At 41.1% G+C, this 13,070-nt stretch overlaps 1 protein-coding gene across 1 annotated transcript in view; it reads left to right on the top strand.

The window, feature by feature from the left end:
- The window catches only part of REPS2 (RALBP1 associated Eps domain containing 2), a 75,993-nt gene that overhangs the window by 14,062 nt on the left and 48,861 nt on the right, over positions 1 to 13,070 (top strand). The window lies entirely within an intron of this gene.

Raw genomic sequence — 13,070 nt, 5'->3', positions numbered from 1 at the left:
GGGATTTGGCCAGCCAGCATGAGTTGAGGATAGGGTTGTGCTGCCAGTTAATTAAGCACAAGTATGAAACTTTTTTCAATGTGGGGGAAAAATTTGAGGAAAGAGCTTTATTTCGTGAAGAGTAGTCATCTTGCATGTTCTTAGGAAAAGAGAAGTACTTTCATAGGGTATACTAAGTAATATGCAAACTCAGAGTCTCCTTTTCAGGTTTCGTTCATTTAGGCATTTTGGTTGTGTAAAGTGAAATAATATTGTTATTTTTAACTCAAATACGTAGCTTCTGGGAGCGAGATTAAATTATCATTCCCTCCGTGCCCCATTTTCATAAAATCATAGTGCTAATAGTAGCTGGGAAGGGGAGTTTGTTGGAACCATGGTGGGAAGAAGTACAGTATTAACTCATTTCCCACACACTACAGTCCTGCTTCCGCACAGGTGTTCCCGTTTACTTTGTTAAAAGCATGGTAGTTGCTTTCATGCAACAAATGAAACCTCTGGTTTGACCCTAAGAGATTTTCTGCATACTGTATATGCAGAAGCACATTTTCACTTGAACCATAGGCAAGCTTGCACACAAAACACAGTTTCTGGTAATTCTGACAAACTAAGACCTAGAGATGTCATATTTACAGCACACTTGAAGAATTATAGAATCCTAGAGTTGGAAGAGATCATGAGAGTCTTCTAGTCCAGCCCCCTGCAATACAGGAATCTTTTACCCAAGGCGAGGCCTGAACCCACAACCCTGAGATTAAGAGTCTCATGCTCTACCAACTAAGATCCTAAAGTTGGAATGGTCAGCATGAGTAATATAGTTCAGTCCCTTTGCAGTTACACAGAAGTTGCTATTTACTTGGTTAGTGAGATTATCCGTCTCTGAAAGAGTGACCAGCAGTATTTATTTTCAAGACTGGCATTTTGCCATTAAGGGTGGTTCTTCCCTTGATGACTACAGCATCAAGCAGTAACTTATATGATTCAATGAGCATCACAGGTCACATAGCACAGACAGAACTTTTCAATAGTCAGTTCACGCATCCCCTGCAGAGAAACATTAAAATATATTCTTTTCCATTGGATTTTCAAATTCCTGTACTTGACAGTTCTTCTTTAACTCTTCTTGCTTTGTAGTCACCAAACCAAATGGATATTCCTCTTTTTCTCACAGCCATGACCTGATATCCTCTCAGCTAAGCTAATCATTACATTTCCCCCTTTTCTATGGGAGTCAGGGCCTCCCATGACATGGCCCACCCCACCCATAAGGCATGGTGAGACAACTGCCTCAGGCAGCATGATCCACAGGGGCAGCAGATCCTGATGTAGATCTTTATTCCCGCCTTGTTCCTACTGTAGAGCCTCACTCAGCTCTTTTTCCCTGGCAGCTAGGCGAGGGTACATGGTTCATCTCAGGTGCCAAAATGTATTGGGCTGGCCATGCCTGATGTGCAGCTGTTTCTCATCCTTACCCTTGCTGTGCTCAGCCCCTCTAGTCTTATTTTGTGCTGTAAAGATCCATTTCCCTTTGATTTGGCTCTTTGCTAGCAGCCTTTATCATAAAGTCATCTATCCTAATTGACTAAAAATGTGTATCAGGTTGGTAAGGGAAGTTCTTTATCTGCGGCTGTACCCTGCAAAATGCTTGCAACTGAATGGATGACTCCTACCATTTTATTGGCTCATGATGACAGTTTTAGAGCACTACGATAATATATAGACTAAACATATAGGCTAAACAGATTACAGCATTTTAGACGAACTATATATGTATAACAGACTTCTATATTCTAAAGGGTCTTTTCATTCTTTAGAAAGCAGCCTGGGGCTTGGCCACACAAGCTGACTCCCTGATAAAGTTGTTGCCATCTCACAGTAAGTACTCTGTAGTTGCGGAGCACACGTTTTCAGGACTAGTGTCTTACAATTTGCAGTAAAGAATAAAAATAAACAAAATCTATTGTTTTTCACAGCGTGAAAACAACCCGCTCCCCAACAACTGAAACTGTGGCCAAACTTTTGACCATATCTTAATTAAAATCAAAACTATGATTTGGAGACAGTCTTAACTATAGTTTGCAGCTATGTTTGAAGTAAGCAAACGATGGTTAGGCAAGCCAGGAAAGAGAAGGGAACCAGAATTGAGAAGGGAGGAAATCTGTGGCCCCATGGCACATTCCTATTAACTCGTGTGACATCTGAAAGGAACCAGTATATTTTCCTCTTCACTGGGTTAAATAAACAACAAGGAAAGGTTGCTTGGAGTCCTGCCAGAATCACAGCGCTCTTAACTGATCTGATGTAATGCAAGGCAAGCTCATTTAGCCTTTATGGGCCTGATAAGTGACCCAGCATTAAACCTAGCAAGTGACTTTTGCTTCTACAAATGTTTGTTGCATACACAGATGTAGAGGGCGTAAGTATTATTTACTTTTTATTCATTGGGTTTATATGTCTAAAAGGTTAAGGAGTAACTATGATTCACGTACTGCCACAAAAGAAATTAGATATTTCTACAATCCAAATTTCTCATGTATCCTAGTAAACCGAGGATGTAAAGGTAAAGGTAAAGGTACCCCTGCCCGTACGGGCCAGTCTTGACAGACTCTGGGGTTGTGCGCCCATCTCACTTAAGAGGCCAGGGGCCAGCGCTGTCCGGAGACACTTCCGGGTCACGTGGCCAGCGTGACATCGCTGCTCTGGCGAGCCAGAGCCGCACACGGAAACGCCGTTTACCTTCCCGCTGGTAAGCGGTCCCTATTTATCTACTTGCACCCGGAGGTGCTTTCGAACTGCTAGGTTGGCAGGCGCTGGGACCGAGCAGCGGGAGCTCACCCCGCCGCAGGGATTCGAACCGCCGACCTTTCGATCAGCAAGCCCTAGGCGCTGAGGCTTTAACCCACGACCATTTAAATAATGAATACGTATATATGTGTATATACTTGAGAAGACTTTACACACATACCGTATTTTCGCCCTACAGGACACACATTTTCCCCTACAAAAATGAAGGGGGAATGTGTGTGCGTCCTATGGGACGAATGCAAACCTGGGGGGCGGGGGGAAATAATCCCCCCCTTGATTTCCCCCCCAAAAAACTAGGTGCGTCCTATGGGCTGGTACGTCCTATAGGGCGAAAAATATGGTAATCAAGTTATATTAGAGTCACTGACCACTAAATGTTAATTATGTTTTCCCTATGGTTAGGGGTATGTACACACACACACACACACACACACACACACACACGTACAACCCCCCCCCTCTTTATCTGTTTGAGGAGCACAAATTTTTATTTTTGAGATTAAAATTGTATATCAAAGGTAGACAAATCAGTTGCATTAAAATTGTTGGAAGTAGTACAGGTATTACTTGGGATTTAAAAACACCACCACACTATAGTCTTATTTCTCTGTATCTTGTATACTTATACAAGTTACAACGTTTTGTAGGATTATTGCAGGACGGATAACTTTCCAAAATAACATCATTACATTTACCTTCTGGAGCAACTGTTCTCTGTCTGTAACTTTGGAGTGAATACAGAAGACCTACTGACAGGGCGGAGAAAATGTGATTCTTTCTGGGCTGTGAAGACATTAGTTCTACTTATCCTTCCGAGTTGCTGCAATGTTTTGTGTCATTTCCTGGTGACAACCCACAACAGATGAAGTCTCTTGTCTATCTGATTGTCTGGCCATCCTTCCATAAAGAGATAATCCTGTGGCTGCATCTGCAGTCCTAGGCTCTTGGATTATGTTGCCCTTCCTTTCTGACATTTGCCAGAGTCTCCACTGGATCAAATCCCTTTCCACTACTGGAAAGTCATTTTTGGATCTAATCCACTGTTTCATAACAACAGTTAATTTGTTTTGTTTTGTAGTTGGCATAATTATGAAACTTGTGTTTGATTATCTTATTAGTTTTTACAGTATGAATGTTTAGAAAATAACTGACTATTATTTTTATTGGTCGAGTAATCAAAATATTTTTTGGGGACCAATCAAATGCCTAAGCTTACATACATTTATTTTTTTTTTAAATCAATGCATTGGCTTAGCTTGTTAGTCTTGCATCTCCCTGTTTCATGTGGGTGATGGTCCTGTCAAGAAGCCATGTTAAAGTAGCATGTAAGTTCATTCTTCATATTACTAAACTAAAATAAAACTCTTTTAAAATCAGTTATTAAAGCTGGTCAGGAATTGTAGGGCAGTGTGCTGATACTGTTGCTAGCCAATATTCAGTTGACTTTTCTACAACCCTTTGGAAATGTGCCGAAACATTTATCTACAGAGCTTACTCCAAGATAAAATAATGAATGTGTTTCCAGGGCAATCTCTACCATGACTTAAAATATTATGTCTGTCTTCATTGTTACAGTATATAAAAGATGTTGCTGCATAACTTTAGAAATATGTGCTCAATATCCAGGTACTGTATAGCGCCTCACATTTTAAAATAAATAATGCTATCCTTTGGCTTCAACCTATTCACATTTTAACTTGTAATATGTCACATATTTCCAACAAAACAATGGAACATCTGGTAAGTGTTTCCAGGTTTGTTTTTCTTCCCAATTGAGGAAAGGATCGTGGCTGTTTCCAGCCGTTCTCTCCTGTAGTCACATGCTGCTTGCCCCTAAAGCCAACCTTGGCTGCCATCCAGAAGCAATACTCCTGACTTTATTATTATAGGCCAAGTTTAAAAGAACTATAGTAAAAGAAAAAGAAAAAGTTGGAGATATTGTGCACTGAAATGGAATCATCCATGATGGAATGGAGTACCAATCCATTCTCTTTATTTTTGAAGGGTGGAAGTTTCTCAGTCACTTTGAAAAACTAATTGGATGATATAACTCACCTGTGAAAAGGTTGCTTTCTGTAGCTGCAGATTGGACTGTGGTTGTGAAAATTACATTTTCATGTTATGTTTAAAGGAATAACTATAAAGGAAAGCCCCAATAATATTGTTGTGCTTTATATTACCAATTTTATTTTATAAATCTCTGCTCTCAAGAGTTTAATTTCTTATATGCTGAAAGCTATTGAAAATATTCCTCCATACTGCCCTCATTTCTGCATCATGTTATATATCTGGGCCCAAATGGAATATAAATCTCTTACTGGCCTAAATCTGAGACTAATCCTTTTCATAGCTTTTGTAGAAAATCAATTTCCTCTGCATGGTGTCAAAGTTTTTGAGGTCAGTTTGGTTTGGAAATGTTCCCAATGCACTTTCGCGGTGGTATAAGGTCTTCTGGGGTGCAAATTCATTCTTGCTCTTGACTTTCTGACCAAAATGAAGCCAACTGGGTTGCACTGTGTGTCTGTGTGTTTTCTCTGAAAATGTGAGGGAGATATGCATTGTGTTGGATAGGATGTTTTCCTTCTCCCTCACCCCCTGCATTGTAGTGTCCTTTTGGAACCAAAGGTTTTGAGCTCTCTAAAATGCAGCATTTCACAAATAGACCCAACAGGATTTTAAAATTAAGAAGAGCTGAAGCATAACACACCTTGATACTGAATAAATTATAAACAATGTGAAAAAGGCTAACATCTGCTAGCTTTGGTCTTAACATCATATAATGTGATTTTAAACATAAGGGAGTTTTTGCTTTTCAGTGTTTTTCATTGCTGCAGAACCAGTAGTAGGCAACTTGACTCACCTTAAAGAGTTGTATTTAAGTTATGTGGTTTGGCCCAAATAAATAACTAAATTATTTTTTAAAGTACATTTATATGCTGCCCATTAGCACAAGTTCTCTGTGCAGCTTACAATAGAAGTTAAAACAATTAGATATAAAAATGCTTCATCATGAAGCCAGCAGAAGAAGATAAAAAGGAAAACAGGAAAGCTCACAGCATCACCAGAGATTCACAAATCTTGACACATTTTGATGAGGCTGCACACAAATGGTTTAATCTTTAAGGAGACCTTGGAATCATCCTGTAACAAGTTCTATTAAATCCAGTTCTGTTGAATTCTATTAAATCTAGAGGGGCATACTGTATGTGTGAGGAACTCTTATCTTTGCTAGAGAAGATCAGACTCTCTTGTCCCTGCTTTCCTGCCATCTTGTCTATTCCATTTACTAATTAAAGATTTTAAAATTATGGAGAGCCAGTGTGGTGTAGTGGTTAAGAGCGGTAGTCTCGTAATCTGGGGAACCGGGTTCGCATCTCCGCTCCTCCACATGCAGCTCCTGGGTGACCTTGGGCCAGTCACACTTCTTTGAAGTCTCTCAGCCCCACTCACCTCACAGAGTGTTTGTTGTGGGGGAGGAAGGGAAAGGAGAATGTTAGCCGCTTTGAGACTCCTTAAAGGGAGTGAAAGGCAGGATATCAAATCCAAACTCTTCTTCTCTTCTTCTCCTAATTATATGCACTCAAGACAAGGAAGATAAGAAATGTTGGCATTCCACTTTTGCAAGTTCTGCTTTTAGAAGGAGATTGGGACTTAAATAATTCACTTCATTTTCTATCCGTTCTATTCCAAAATTTCAAAATTTAGTTAAAACACTTATTTTTGAGAATAATTTATATAAAGTCTGGCCCAAATCTTATACCCACTTAAAAAAAACACAGTTTTCCTGGCACATTCACCATGTACCTCATCCTACATGGGGACCACCAGGAGGGCCTCATCTGCTGATTTTAAAGCATGGGCAGGTTGATATTGGAGATAGCTTGTGAGGGAGTATTCTTGCAAATAGCTTTTCAAAGTGCAGCAGTGTGTTCAATATCAATTACTTCACTTCTATAATTTGCACCATTATTACAGTGGGAAATAAACTACTGCATTACTAAGATCTGATCTTTACTTAATCTACATATGTCTTGGGATGCGGGCAGATAGTTCCTCCCATTTTATTTCCTGACTTTGGGTGAGGAGCATGGGATACTTTTGAAAAGGTATTCGGCTGAGGTATTTCTGCCCAGCAGTATGGGAATAGTTGTACCCAGAACTGTTTGGGGTCTTTCAGCAGCCAAGGGGACACAACAGCTAAATTAATAACTTTGATGATTCATATATCTCAGTTTGTAGTGTTGCTGACTTAAAAAAAAAAATGCATATGAGACCTGGGTACTTCATAAATGACAAAGTTACTCATTAAGCAAAAACATTTAAAAAAACAATTTCTCATCTGACAATTGGTTTTGTGTATGCATGCAAAAATTGAAGAGCTTTAAAAAATGTATTCAAGATTTGTCACACAGCATCATAAATGTGGAGTAACAGGTGGAACAAGTCTCATAGTTAAAATATTTCTATGTATCATGTCCCAACCTGTTTGTCAGGCTATTCTCTGTTAAAGTTACTCATGGATGGAGTCTTTGGACTTGCTCCTTCCTGTGAAAGAGGGATTTTAAACAAATGCAGTGTACAGTGGTACCTTGGTTTACAAACTTAATCCGTTCAGGAAGTCTGTTCTTAAACCAAAGTGTTCTTAAACCAAGGCGTTCTTAAACCAAGGTGTGCTTTCCCATAGAAAGTAATGGAAAATGGATTAATCCGTTCCAGATGATGAAAAACAACCCCTAAAACATTTTAACATGAATTTTACTATCTAACAAGGCCATTGATCCATAAAACGAAAGCATTAGACCAGGCTGCAATCTACTATCCAGTACAGTGGTATCTCGGGTTACATACGCTTCAGGTTACATACGCTTCAGGTTACAGACTCCGCTAACCCAGAAATAGTACCTCGGGTTAAGAACTTTGCTTCAGGATGAGAATAGAAATCGTGCTCCGGTGGCGCAGCAACAGCAGGAGGCCCCATTAGCTAAAGTGGTGCTTCAAGTTAAGAACAGTTTCAGGTTAAAAACGGACCTCCGGAATGAATTAAGTATGTAACCAGAGGTAAAAAGGTAAAGGTACCCCTGCCCGTACGGGCCAGTCTTGACATACTCTGGGGTTGTGCGCCCATCTCACTTAAGAGGCCAGGGGCCAGCGCTGTCCGGAGACACAGCGGCAGCACCAGCATCCGGCTCACGCCGTCCTGCGCATCCCATGGTCACCTTTCCACCTGTCTCCAGGGTCAGTCAGGCTTGCCCTCCCCGATCTCTCTCTCCGTCAGGCTGCGATGGAGGCAGGAGAGAACCCTGCTTCACCCGCCTCAGGCAGCCGGAGCCAGGGAGCCCAAAGAGCCTCACGCCTGCCATTCCGTTTGCCTGCAATCAGCGCTTCCACGGCAGAGAGACCCAGAAGCAGAGAGCGAGGCAGCCGCTTGGAGGGCCATCCTTGCTGGCGCCAACCGCTGCTTGCCTCTCCTCTCCTCGCCTCTGTTCTGCTGAGAGTCGGGGATCGCTCTGCCAGTGGGAAGATAGCTATGGAAAGAGTGAGCGGGGAGCGGGGCGATCTGGAGGAAGCAGTAGGTGAAGTGTGGGGCTTGTGGTGCCCTGCTCTGGGCTGGAGGCGGCTCCCTCATTCACCGCTGCTGCCAGGCTGAGCTCCACGCTCGCTCCCAAGCTGGTGCTTTGTGCCCGGCGGGGGAAGGTGCACCTCTCGAGGCTGGGAGAGCGGAGCGTGCTGAGGGAGCGGAGCAAGCGGAAGTGCAGCCCCAAACGGAGTACGTTTGCAATCCAAAAAATAAATAAATACGCAGACCGGAACACTCATTTCCGATTTTGAAGTGTTCGTAATCCAAAAAGTTCGTTGGCTAGGTTGTTCGTAGCCTGAGGTACCACTGTAGTGTGTGCTAATGACGTATCTTTTCATCCTCAACTTAAAACATGCTCTTACTAAGCCACAGGGCTCATAAATGTGCTCTGAAAAACCTATATCTTATTTCTACTGCATTTCTAGATTCCCACCCTCCATTTTAAAGAACACTTAGCCCCCAGACAGCCTATCAAGATCCTGTGGAGTAAGGGGAAATTAGTGGGGGTGGAAATAAAGAAACAACATCGAATGCAGATTGAAATATATACATTTATCGGACGCAATACCTAAGCACTGGACCCCTATGATCATAAATATTATCACCCATTCCGTTTACTTGATAGGTATTGATGAGTATTTCCTTGAGTGGATGCCTTGAAAATACGAAAGAGTAAGAATATTGTTGTCTTTTCCTCCCACATAAACTTCAGTCAGCAGGAGTGGGGAGATTTGCTTGGATACTGTGCCATGATGAGAAATGGGATGAGGATGTCTGCTTCACAAAGACATTTGAGCTAATATGTTCTGTGACTTGTGAGTCAGTCCTGTTCAGTCAGCACTTAGGCTGCAGTACTATACCTATTTATATGGCTAATACTGTGCACACACTCCTGTTTACTCTGCATCCAGTGCACTCCCACCACAGGTTCATGAAGTTGTGTACACACAACGTTAACCACAATCTACATCTATCCTGTTTCCTTTTTAAAAAAAATGAAATGCTTTACTTTGATGTGTTTTTCCAAACCAGCATGGATCCAAATTGAAAAAAGAGCAACCTAGCTGTGTTTTAATCTAGTAATGCTTATGCAGTCTAAGCCTCACTGAAATCAACGGAAGTTATTGTGAGTTGACATGTTGACATTGTGCTGTTATATAGTTAAATGTTTGTGTCTATAAAAATGCAATTAGCCTTAGGTTAAGGCTGAGTGTTTTTTTCTTTTAAAAGCAAACCCAGCCAAATCACCAGCTAGTAGTGGTAACTAACAACAACAACAACAACAGAGAAGCTATTTCTTATCCAAAAGCTGCTTCTCATGTGTACATTGGTTTCCATTTCCTACAATCCTACACCAAAATGTATCTGAAGAACATATATGTAATATCTACTTTATATTTGGTGTGTTCTTAGAAGTTAGACAGGAAGGAGCTACTTGGCCAAATACAAAAATGAAACAGGAAAATTGAGGAGGATGCCTTAACAATGTTTTTCCCAAAACAAGAGTTTCTTTCTCTTCCTTTCACTCCCTTGGGCTTGGGCTAGTAATAGAGCAAGCTCAGCTGAATCTCTCCTAATTACAGTTTCTGGTTGCATGTTAGCCTCTTGTTTATCTCAGGAAGATAAATTCACAAGCCTGCATTCTAAGATCATGTTAAATTCTAGACATTTACAGTGTGCATTTTCCTAGGATGTTAAGTGGTTCAGTGTAGTCAGATACCAGTATGAACATTTATTGGGGGTTGGGAGACTATAGGATAGGGGTGGATGGCCTGTGGCCCTCTAGAAATTATTGGATTCCCAGTAGCAAATGGATAGGGATAATGGGAGTTGGGGTCTTAACAACCTCTGGAGGGCCACAGGATACTCACCACTCTTGTTGTGGATGCAGTGTAATTTCAGGCTGTGGTGGTGAAAGTTGCCTAGTGAGCTGATGCTTCAAATGCTTTTCTTTTTTTTAAGCTGTTCTCACTTTCTCTTATCAGTGATATTTCATTTGTTTACATTTATTAATTATCTAGTCCTCTAGGTGGTGCACAACACAAATCAAACAATGAAATGCAGTATCACATCAGAAAGAATAACACTGGCACAAAAATATAAATACATTAAAAAAGGACTACAGTAATCCCTTAGGTGTCAAAATAAAATACTCAAATGCTGTCAGAGTGGAAATATTTTACCACTTGAAAATGATGTGTCTGAAATATTTTCTAGTAGAAAATACCATGAGATGTGTATCATGGTATTATCACACCACATTAATCTCCAGCAGCAATCTGAAATGTATGCTGTTCTCAGCAGAGGATTCGACTAATGCTCTTATATTGTTTTTAGAAGGTCCTGAGGGTTGATAGAAAGATTTTTTCAGAGCATATCTGTGATCTAGTTATTTCTCATGCCAGCCCAGCACTTCCATTCTGATGTTGTACATTCCTGAACAATCTCCCCACCCCAAGTGTCTCTAGCTCTAGAGCAGGGGCTGTCAACCTGGTCCCTACCACCCACTACTGGGCGTTTCAGGATTCTAGGTGGGCGGTAGGGGGTTCTACGGCACAAGCTGAATCCTTCCATTGAGCACTGGTGGGCGGTAAGGAAATTTTACCATCCAGAAAGATGCATTAGTGGGCGGTAGATATAAAAAGGTTGACTACCCCTGCTCTAGAGGGAAAAGGAAGGGTTCTGGATTGGACTCACCAGAGTGGCCTAGCAGAGAAAGAGAATCCTCCAAGACTAGTGTATATAGGCAGTAATAGCCCATCAGTTTCTGTTGACCTGCCACTCAAGTAGTTCTGTAGATGTAAAGGTGACAATATTTTCAGAGTTTATTTTCGACAAGGTTGTAGCTGAAGCAGGGTTAGTGAGATGAAAAAGAATGGCTCACAAGAGCCCAGCAACACATCCTGTTTTCTGTTTGGGACCTTAAAGCAGTCAACCCACTTGGAATTGTCAAGTTAATAATTTGACTGATGCACCAGAATTGGAACCTTGTGTTTTGGGACAAAGCACTTTGGACTATTTATCGCAGGAGTGTTTACACTGGCAGTTGTAAAACTTAAAGAAAAAGACCACTAGCTTTTTCTCTCTCTTCAAAGTAGTTGTTTTAAGAATGCTTTAACTTGCTTACCAAATCCCAAGTACATTTGTTAATGAAGTACTCTGCTACTTGTGACAGGATTAGTACATGCTTAAAAAAAAAAAAATACTGCAGAAGCCAAAAACATTTTGGATGTGAACAAATTCACTCTGTCATTTGTTTCCTAGCAAGCGAAAAACAGGACAACAGCAACAGGCGTCAAAGCTTGTACAAGATTGTTCTCCATAGTGGTCCACAAATTCCACGATGAAACTAGTTATGACACACCTGAAAATGTTTTAGTTCTGTTTCTGTGCTCAGGAAGGGTAACAGTTAAAAATAAAGCACAATACCCAATTAGAGTAAAATTGGATATGTGTTTTTGTATTAGTGTTGATTGCCAGCTCAAACAGGAAAAGTTTTACTGCATTTCTGAAAGTATTTATCAGATGTTGGCCTTTTAGAGTAGAGATCATACACCCTTTTTATTTTATAAAAATATAAGCATTTATCCTGTTCTGTGATTATATCTTTTCACCACAGCTGTTGTTGCTCTATTGCGCTCAGCAAGGTTAGAAGTCTTTATGGCAAAGTGATGATATAGCAAAAATTCTGTTGGAGGTGTTAACTTTTTAAGTCATGAGACTGTATAATAAAAATTAGAGTGAGTTTTTAAGTTGTCTTGTAATTGATGAAAAACTATTATTAAAAGAAACTGAGAACGATAATGTCAGGAAATGGTTGCTTTTGCTCCTCTCACCTACGTGATTAGCCAGTCTGATCTGGCTAGGATTGGCAGAATTCATCAGCTTTTACTCTGATGAATTTTGAATGGTGGAATCTTGAAGAATCTAAGGAGGAGCTGTTCCCCTTTATGGTGCTGCTAGTTGTGCACTTGACAGAACAGAGGTTGCCCTGCCCCCATCAAGACAAACAAAAATAAAGTGCATGCACAAACACACTTTGCTTTCCCAAGGGATCAGGGTAAAAGTGTTGTCCAGTAGAATTAATCTGAGCTTTGAAAAGTGCATAGATCTGGAAAAGGAAGTGGGAAAGAGTGTCAACTCTTCTAACAGTAGAAAAAAGTAACCACCCCATAACACCTCATGACCAACGAGATAGTGAGTGGGGCGAGTGGCATAGAGGTCATCATTGCACCCACATGCACCATGTTGGCAATCCCTGCTTTAGAAGATAATGGGTTGTTTCCAAAGGTTCCCTTCCTTCAAGAGGAGTCGCTTCGACAGCATCCCATGTTAATTTTTGCTGTGTTTGCAGCGCCAAAGTGATCTCTCCATGGTGGAAGCCTGGACAGTGTATATGGATGTTTGTCCTGGGCTGCTCAGGTGACAATACCCCCCTTCAGCCTCACTGATGCTGTCCAAAGGAAATCAGAGAAATACATTTAGCACCAGCTTGGCCGCAGGAGTTGCTGGAAGGAAGCGTACAAGGCACCATCCAACTGTCTTAGGGACTCCACTCTGGATTTGTGCAGGGTTTGCTCCTTAGCATTTTCTTTTCCTAAAAATGTTGCACAAGGCAACAGGTATGGGTTGTACCTCAAGGTTTACTCCTGAAGCTTTTCTCACTAATGAGTGTAGCCAAAAGGCAGTG

The sequence above is a fragment of the Podarcis cretensis genome (assembly GCF_951804945.1).
Source record: "Podarcis cretensis genome assembly, chromosome: 4".
Classification (NCBI taxonomy): Eukaryota; Metazoa; Chordata; class Lepidosauria; order Squamata; family Lacertidae; genus Podarcis; species Podarcis cretensis.
The sequence above is the reverse complement of the archived record's forward strand: the minus strand, read 5'-3'. Positions and strand labels throughout refer to the sequence as shown.